The sequence below is a fragment of the Sphaeramia orbicularis genome, chromosome 3, assembly GCF_902148855.1.
Source record: "Sphaeramia orbicularis chromosome 3, fSphaOr1.1, whole genome shotgun sequence".
NCBI classification, from domain to species: Eukaryota; Metazoa; Chordata; class Actinopteri; order Kurtiformes; family Apogonidae; genus Sphaeramia; species Sphaeramia orbicularis.
Window position 1 is genome coordinate 55,269,736 of NC_043959.1, and position 9,617 is coordinate 55,279,352.

General features: G+C 44.3%; 1 long non-coding RNA gene across 1 annotated transcript; it reads right to left on the minus strand.

The window, feature by feature from the left end:
• Positions 1 to 274: 274 nt before the first annotated feature.
• LOC115438034 (uncharacterized) lies at positions 275 to 8,281 on the minus strand. Its single transcript, XR_003938016.1, has 3 exons — positions 8,271 to 8,281; positions 5,594 to 5,598; positions 275 to 377 (listed from the first exon to the last, which is right to left on the minus strand). It is a non-coding gene; the product is annotated as an uncharacterized LOC115438034 (long non-coding RNA).
• Positions 8,282 to 9,617: the final 1,336 nt, after the last annotated feature.

Here is a 9,617-nt window from a genome sequence, read left to right on the forward strand (position 1 = left end):
ATTTATTACTTTATTTATTTATGATCTGTTTTGTAGAGTATGTTTTTAAAGTTAATTTGTCTTAATAAATAAATAAATTAAATTAAAAAAGGCCTATTTACTCTAATAAAGTATTGTGTACATAAAGTCCATACACAAATATCTGTATGAAATTCATATTGTAATCATATGTAATATATATACTGTAAAGCTTCATTGTTAACTACACCTTAGTTATATATCCTGAATTTGTTTGAATTTCATGGAATTCCAATTCTAAATTTCGTGCAATTTGAATTTGAATTTCAATTCCACATCTTGTTTGCAATCTCAATTCAAATTCATATTCAAGAATTGAATTGGAATTTAGGGGTCATTCTCAATTCAGTTCTGAATTTCTGGAAGAACCAGACGACGACTACTTCTTCCTCTTCCTCCTCTTCCTCTTCTTCCTCTGCGATGAACTGGTGACATGTCCAGGGTGTACCCCGCCTTTGCCCATAAGTAGCTGGGATGGGTTCCAGCGACCCCCGTGACCCTAGAGAAGATAAAGCAGGTTCAGAAAATGAATGAATGAATGAATGTTTTATGTGTTTGGTTTCTGTTTTTATCTGCTGTATGTAAAGTGTCTTTGAGTACCACGAAAAGTGTTATACAAAAAAAAAATGTAAAAGATAGTGTACGATAAAAGGTAGTGTGTGGAGTGATGGGTTTTAGTTAAAAATAAAAATATAATCCAGAGCAGCCACAGCGACTGCAGCTAATAGGTCAATAGTCATGAAAAAGCCATGAAACAGACTTTCCAGTCTCGGGAGATGGAGATGGTTTTATTGATGCCACAAAATTATTTTGAGTGTCCTGACTATGTACATATTGAATATATTGAGATAACTTTTGGCACTATATAAATAAAACTTGATTTGATTTGATTGATTTGTTCTTATCTATCTCTCCTTTATGTGAAGCACTTTGTAAAATGTTGTTTTAAAAAGTGCTATATAAATAAAGCTTTACTTACTTACTTACCCGAACTGGCATTGGTGGAATACACGGTATCTTGGCTGGTTCCGTAATGGAAACGGTTTGATGCAAATTTGCGACAGTCGACATTAACCCTTTTATGCATACTGGTCACTACATTGGACAGCTATTCTATAGCTGTTCTCTTGTATATTCATGGATTTTGAGTTCTTTTCATTGTTTTTTTGTTTTTGTTTTTGTTTTTTGTTGTTTTTTTTCCACATATCTTTATTAACCCTTTCATGCATAGTGGTCACTCCAGTGGACAGCTGTTCTGTCATACGTATATTCATGGGTTTTGTTGTTTTTTTGTTGTTTTAGTTCCAACACAGTGGACGCTTATGCACCATCACATACACTGTAATTTATACCATTACTATAACTTTGCTGTTCTTGATAAACCTGATCTGCACTAACATGTTTGAGTGTAAATCAGTTGCTTAATATTCTTATTATACTGTAATTAACATGTTTTTTTTAAACAAAAAGCTTTTTGTTTGTTTGTTTGTTTGTTTTTGCATATCTCCATGAAATGAGTAGTGACTAGTACTGGAATATGTTAAAATGTGAGAAAAAAATCAGATTAGCAGCATTAACAATGTTTTTATTTTATAGTTTTCACACAATGTATCAGTAAATACATATTTCTTTGTTTCAGAAATTAAATGCATGGTGCCCAGCTGAGTGAACATTTTTGGAACTCAGCTGGAGTTCTTAAAATGTGGAAAAATAGGTTCATAAGAAAAATTTCAATCGCATTGTTTTTTTTAATGCTTAAAGACTAATAAAAACCCTCAGGAAAAAAAATCTTGATTAAGGTTCTCATAATTTATGCATGGAAGAGTTAAAGTTGTAAGACGCTACATATCTTTTCTGACATGAATTGGTCACATTATGTAGATCTCTCCTGAGCATAAACCCCCAGAATCACAAGCCCTCCCCATAGTTTTCACACAATTTATCACTAAATTCATGTTTCTGTGCGTCAAAAATGAAACATGTGGTGTCCAGCTGAGTGGACATTTTTGCAACTTCATGAAAAATAGGTTCATAAGAATTTTTTTGTTTTCATGATTATTATTTTTTTAATGTATTTTTGAATTTTTTAAATTATTATTTTTATTGATTTATTTATTTATTTATTTTTCTCAGAAGAAATTTTTCAATCGCATTGTTTTTTTCATGCCTAAAGAGGAATAAAAACTCTCAGGAAAATTTTTTGATTAAGGTTCTCATTATTTGTGCATGAAAGGGTTAAGGGGTTTTAGTCATAGTGCATCAGGTCATTCTCTATCAATGGCAGGTTGATATTCCTCTTCACATCATTGTACTGATTGCACCATTTTTTTTTGTTTTTTTCGCTATAATTATCCATTAAAGAAAACAACTTCTGGACATTTTTTTTTTTTTTTTTTCAATTTAGCAGATGACTTTTTTCCATTAGCAGATATGTCGTATGCCTGCTATCCTCAATTGGCTGATACAAAAGCCCTCCAGCACTATTCTGTTTCCATATCGGGGTTGAGGTTAGGGATACACAGATTCCAGTTAGGATAATGCCCTCTGTCTATCTGAAGCCCCTCTTGTCATTTCCTCTTGACACCTGTTATCTGACGCCGCCATGCAAGCAGACAACTCTTACTCCCAACACTCACACCTTGTGGCAGCTGAGACTGTATTCGCCGCAGTTTTAACAGCAGAGTACACACACCAGAAAATGCATGCAGAGAAAATACTGCACTTTTCTACAAACCTGTGAATTACCACTTGATGTCTTTCTTCCCTCACCTGATGCATTTCCAGATTGATTTTTGCTTCATATGGCAGTGTATTAAAAGAAAGAACAATTTAGTTGGGTTTGTGTGACAAATGTAAAATGTAAATAGCTTCTCATTAAAACATACTTTCTTGTTAAAATGAGAAAAAGTTTTAACAAGAATGTAGTGATGCCAGTAGTGTTTTTGCAGACACACATTTGCCACCCACTCAGATAAGTAAGGGTCTAGGATATAGAATAAATAACTGTGCTGTTAAATAGGTAAGTGTTCGGAAAGTTTAGCAGCTACATGAATAATGCTGCAAGTCATTATTTAGTTTGAGATTTCTCTTTTGTTAATGTGGCTTGTTTTCACAGCCATCCACCTCAACCTCCATTAAAAACTTACAAGAAAAATACAATCTGATCATTTGTCCTGCTAAACCACATATGTTACTATGGTTTGTAATAATTAGGTGGTTCTAATGGTCAGTGTGCATATTTTCAATGGGAGAACAGGCTCCGTTCATCACTGGAGTTTTATTTATTATCGACAGATCTCAACACACCATGAAAGAATCAGCTACAACTAGAAGCACTCTGAGAGCGCAGACCTCCGCCAAGGCTGATCAGTGGCCCCCCCCCGTGGGCCCCCCCACCCCCGATCACCACCAAAATTTAAATCATTTCTTCCTTATCCCATTTCCAACAAACCCTGAAAATTTCATCCAAATCTGTCCATAACTTTTGAGTTATGTCGCACACTAACGGACAGACAAACAAACAAACAGACAGACAAACAAACCCTGGCAAAAACATAACCTCCTTGGCGGAGGTAATTACCTCCGCCAAGGAGGTTATGTTTTTGCCAGGGTTTGTTTGTCTGTCCGTTAGTGTGCAACATAACTCAAAAAGTTATGGACAGATTTTGATGGAATTTTCAGGGTTTGTTGGAAATGGGATAAGGAAGAAATGATTAACTTTTGGGGGTGATCCGGAAGAAATCCTGGATTCTGGATCACTTTGAAATTTTCGTTAACATTGTGGTAAATAGGGCCAAAATTTTCATTTCCCAATATCTCGCTTAATTATTGACCAAAACTCATGAAATTTAACTCAGGAATTGACAATGGGGTCCTCTATCACATTTCAAAGGCTGATCCGGATCTGATCCAGAAGGCGGATTTTATCTCAATTTATATAAAAAATGGGGGTGCCCTTACTTTTTGGCCTACTGTGCCTTTAATTTGGATAAAAAATTCAGGCATTCCGACAACCCGATCCCCGGACACGGAGTCTAGCTCTTGGGACATGGAATGTCACTTCGCTGGGGGGGAAGGAGCCAGAGCTTGTGAGGGAGGTTGAGAGATACCGTCTAGATATAGTCGGGCTCACCTCCACACATAGCTTGGGCTCTGGAACCCAACCCCTCGAAAGGGGCTGGACTCTCCACTTCTCTGGCGTTGCCCGCGGTGAGAGGCGGCGGGCTGGTGTGGGCTTACTCATAGCCCCTCAGCTCAGCCGCCATGTGTTGGAGTTCACCCCGGTGAACGAGAGGGTCGCGTCCCTACGCCTTCGGGTTGGGGACAGGTGCCTCACTGTTGTTTCGGCCTACGGGCCGAACAGCAGTGCAGAGTACCCGGCCTTCTTGGAGTCTCTGGGAGGGGTGCTGGATGGTGCTCCGACTGGGGACTCCATTGTTCTCCTGGGCGACTTCAATGCCCACGTGGGCAACGACAGTGAGACCTGGAGGGGGGTGATGGGGAGGAACGGCCTCCCTGATCTGAACCCGAGTGGTGTTCTGTTACTGGACTTCTGTGCTAGTCACAGTTTGTCCATAACAAACACCATGTTCCAACACAGGGATGTCCATAAGTGCACTTGGCACCAGGACACCCTAGGCCGGAGGTCGATGATCGACTTCATTGTCGTATCATCAGACCTCCGGCCGCGTGTTTTGGACACTCGGGTGAAGAGAGGGGCAGAGCTGTCAACCGATCACCACCTGGTGGTGAGTTGGATCCGCTGGCGAAGGAGGAAACCGGACCGACTCGGCAGGCCCAAACGTGTTGTGAGGGTCTGTTGGGAACGTCTGGCGGAACCCGATGTCAGTGTGGTCTTCAACTCCCACCTCCGGGAGAGCTTCTCCCAGATCCCGGGGGAGGTTGGGGACATTGAGTCCGAGTGGACCATGTTCTCCACCTCCATTGTCGAAGCGGCTGCTCGGAGCTGTGGTCGCAAGGTCTCCGGTGCCTGTCGTGGCGGCAATCCCCGAACCCGGTGGTGGACCCCGGAAGTAAGGGATGCCGTCAAGCTGAAGAAGGAGTCTTATCGGGCCTTGTTGGCCCGTGGGACTCCCGAGGCAGCTGATGGGTACCGGAAGGCCAAGCGTGCTGCAGCCCAGGCGGTTGTGGAGGCAAAAACTCGGGTCTGGGTGGAGTTTGGGGAGGCCATGGAGGAGGACTATCGGTCGGCCTCGAGGAAATTCTGGCAAACCATCCGGCGCCTCAGGAGGGGAAAGCAGTGCGCCACCAACACTGTTTACAGTGGAAGTGGGGAGCTGCTGACCTCGACTGGGGATGTTGTCGGGCGGTGGAAGGAATACTTCGAGGATCTCCTCAATCCCACTGCCACGTCTTCCATAGAAGAAGTAGAGGCTGAGGTCTCAGAGGTGGACTCGTCCATCACCCAAGCTGAAGTCACCGAGGTGGTTGGCAAGCTCCTCGGTGGCAGGGCACCGGGGGTGGATGAGATTCGCCCTGAGTACCTTAAGTCTCTGGATGTGCAGGGACTGTCTTGGTTGACACGTCTCTGTAACATTGCGTGGCGGTCGGGGACAGTACCTCTGGATTGGCAGACCGGGGTGGTGGTTCCCCTTTTTAAGAAAGGGGACCGGAGGATGTGCTCCAACTATAGGGGGATCACACTCCTCAGCCTCCCGGGGAAAGTCTATTCCAGGGTACTGGAGAGGAGGATCCGACCGATAGTCGAACCTCGGATCCAGGAGGAACAATGCGGTTTTCGTCCTGGTCGTGGAACGCTGGACCAGCTCTATACTCTCCATCGGGTGCTCGAGGGTTCATGGGAGTTCGCCCAACCAGTCCACATGTGTTTTGTGGATCTGGAGAAGGCGTTCGACCGTGTCCCTCGTGGTATCTTGTGGGGGGTGCTTCGGGAGTATGGGGTCCGGGGCCCTTTGCTAAGGGCAGTCCGGTCCTTGTATGACCGAAGCAGGAGCCTGGTTCGCATTGCCGGCAGTAAGTCAGACCTGTTCCAGGTGCATGTTGGACTCCGGCAGGGCTGCCCTTTGTCACCGGTTCTGTTCATAATTTTTATGGACAGAATTTCTAGGCGCAGCCAAGGGCCGGAGGGGGTCCGGTTTGGGGACCACAGGATTTCATCTCTGCTTTTTGCAGATGATGTTGTCCTGTTGGTCTCATCGAACCTGGACCTTCAGCGTGCACTGGGGCGGTTTGCAGCCGAGTGTGAAGCGAGCGGGATGAGGATCAGCACCTCCAAATCCGAGGCCATGGTTCTCGACCGGAAAAAGGTGGTTTGCCCTCTCCGGGTCGGTGGGGAGTCTTTGCCCCAAGTGGAGGAGTTTAAGTATCTCGGGGTCTTGTTCACGAGTGAGGGAAGGATGGAGCGTGAGATTGACAGACGGATTGGTGCAGCGTCTGCAGTGATGCAGTCGCTGTACCGGTCGGTTGTGGTAAAGAAGGAGCTGAGCCGAGAGGCGAAGCTCTCGATTTACCGGTCAATCTACGTTCCTACCCTCACCTATGGTCATGAGCTTTGGGTCATGACCGAAAGGACAAGATCCCGGATACAAGCGGTCGAAATGAGTTTCCTCCGTCGGGTGGCTGGGCGCACCCTTAGGGATAGGGTGAGGAGCTCAGTCACCAGGGAGGAGCTCGGAGTAGAGCCGCTGCTCCTCCGCGTCGAGAGGGGCCAGCTGAGGTGGCTCGGGCATCTGTTTCGGATGCCTCCTGGACGCCTCCCTGGGGAGGTGTTCCGGGCATGTCCCACCGGGAGGAGACCTCGGGGAAGACCCAGGACACGTTGGAGAGACTATGTCTCTCGGCTGGCCTGGGAACGCCTCGGGATCCCCCCGGAAGAGCTGGAGGAGGTGTCTGGGGAGAGGGAAGTCTGGGCATCCCTGCTTAGACTGTTACCCCCGCGACCCGGCCCCGGATAAGCGGAAGAGAATGGATGGATGGATGGAAAAAATTCAGGAAATGTTGATACTGGCACAAGGAACAAATGATTAAATTTTGGTGGTGATCGGGGGTGGGGGGGCCCATTGGGGGGCCCACTGATCAGCCTTGGCGGAGGTCTGCGCTCTCCGAGTGCTTCTAGTTATAGCTGCGTTTCATAACGGTGTTGAGTCTAATGCTGTGTGGTACCGGCTCAACTCAACTCGACTCGGCCTTTTTGCATTTGCATTACAAAAAAGGACCTGGAATCTGGTTCCTGGTACTAGTTTTTTGGTATCACCTTCGCTGAGGTTCCAAGACTGGGGACCAGATACTAAAATGTGACGTGTAAAAACTGCAGACCACTGATTGCTCAGAGAGTCGTCTGTATGACCCGCCGTTTTACAAAAAACAGATGCAGAAGTTTACAGTAAATATAGCGCTAGGTCAATCCACATGATGACAGCCCCAAAAATTACACCATGGTCGGTCAAGGAGATTAGGTGGCCAATGTAAAAATTCAGCATGAGCTTGATGAGACAACATGCAACGAGCGAGTTTATCAGCAACTCTGTAAGCATACGACACAGAAGTAATGCACTGCATTGCTATAACGCCCAGGTACTGTAAAGTCAGTAGTATCCTGTAATGCACAGGTGTCAAACATGCGGCCCGGGGGCCAAATCCGGCCCACCAAAGGGTTCAGTCCGGCCCTTGGGATGAAGTTGTGAAATGCAAAATTACACTAAGATATTAACAATCCTTTTAGTTCAGGTTCCACATTTAGACCAATTCAATCTCAGGTGGGTCGGACTGGTAAAATACTCTCATAATAATCTATAAATACTCACAACTCCAAATTTCTCTCTGTAAATGTGAATATTTTCATGTATTTACACTAAAACAAAGCATAATTTCCCCAAAAAATGTGAATAACCTGAACAAATAAGAACAGCCTGAAATATTTTATGAGAGGTAAGAACAATTTTAACAATAATCCGCCTGATATTAAATATTTTGTGTATTTGTAGACCCGCTGTGATCTGTAAGTTATAATGAACATGTCAAAATGATAAAGTGAAGCATAATATTGTTAAAATTACACTTGTTTATTTCAGTTTGTTCACGTTATTCACATTGTTTGAAAGGATAGTTTGTAGATGTAAACATTTTCATTGTTTAATTTTACTTATTCTAATACATAGAGAAAATTTGGGAGTTGACATTATTTATATATTATTATGTTATTATTTTACTGGTTCGGCCCACTGCAGATCAAATTTAGCTGAATGTGGCCCTTGAACTAAAATGAGTTTGACACCCCTGCTGTAATGGAAACGGTCTCCAGGAATAGGACCTGGTACCTGAGTTGAGTTCAGTCCCTTGAGATAAAATCTCTTTTTTGAGGGAGACCTGACCAAGAGGCACATCAGTACAATCCAAATGAAGTAACAGAGTATAAAACTACATACAATTAAGACAACATAAAATGACTACAAACATAAAAGCTAAAAACCAGTTTAAGAACAGCAGTTACACACGTCTGTTAAAGCTATACCGTATGATGTGGCATTTTTACACTTTTCTTTTGTCATCTTAAAATGCTCCTAATAAGTGTGTGTCAAACTAAAATGTAAAAGAAATCCACCAGGTATTGAAACTCAAAAATGTTTAATTCTCATATATTTCTGATAAAAGTCTGACCAATCATTTTAGTCGGTCCGAATGAAATAATTGGCCGAACCTGACTGAGCCTCCTGTCAATCATCCATTACGGCCGTCCAGCATCCGATCCATTATCTCCGTCTCACATCCCATATGTGTCCCTCTGAATCTGACGCTTCACTGGCGCTGCTCCTCCTGTCACTGACCACAGTCTACTGTCTAGGATGTGTTTGGATAGAACTGACATGCACATGTGGAAGGAATAAACGGATTTATGAACAGAAACAACAACTGAGGGGAACAAACAGGAGTCTGATGAATGAAGGATGGAGATAAAAGTCCGGAAGTCAGCTGTACTGGACTGAACAGGTCTGCATAAAGCTCAGCTTTTATGACGGTGGGACTCATACAGGTACATTTACATGGTGTCACACATGTAAGATGATGTAGGATGATAATTGTATGGACTATGAAACCTCAAATGTCCACGGAAAATTTGCGGAGGCCACACGTTCACAGTGCTCGCGCCCATCCCCTGGGCACTGCAGTGAAGACCCTGACCCAGTACTGCACAGACCAGGTCTACTGATGGAACAGGAGCCGCGGGCCCCCGGCAGGTGGATGATGCATCTGATTACTGAGGGAGGGGTCCGCGGACACGCCAAAACGGACTGGACCTCCACCTCTGCTTCCTCCTCTGTTTCCATCGCGCATCAGGGGAGGAGGAGGAGCCTCAGAGCTCAGGCAGAGGGAAGGGGGCGGGGCTTTGGAGGGAGGTGGGTTGTTCATGTTCAAACTTTTACTAAGTGCTGTGAGAAATGCCACATCGGTAGGTAGAGCTTTAAACAGTTTGATTGAAGAGATTTGAATTCACTCAAGGTAATGAAATGCTGAAGCTGAAGTGAGTTTTGCAATTTGTTCCATGAGCAAGGTCCATCATAGGAAAAAGCTGTTTTACCAAGTTCAGAGTGAACTCTGGGGACTCTAAGGAGGAGCCGATG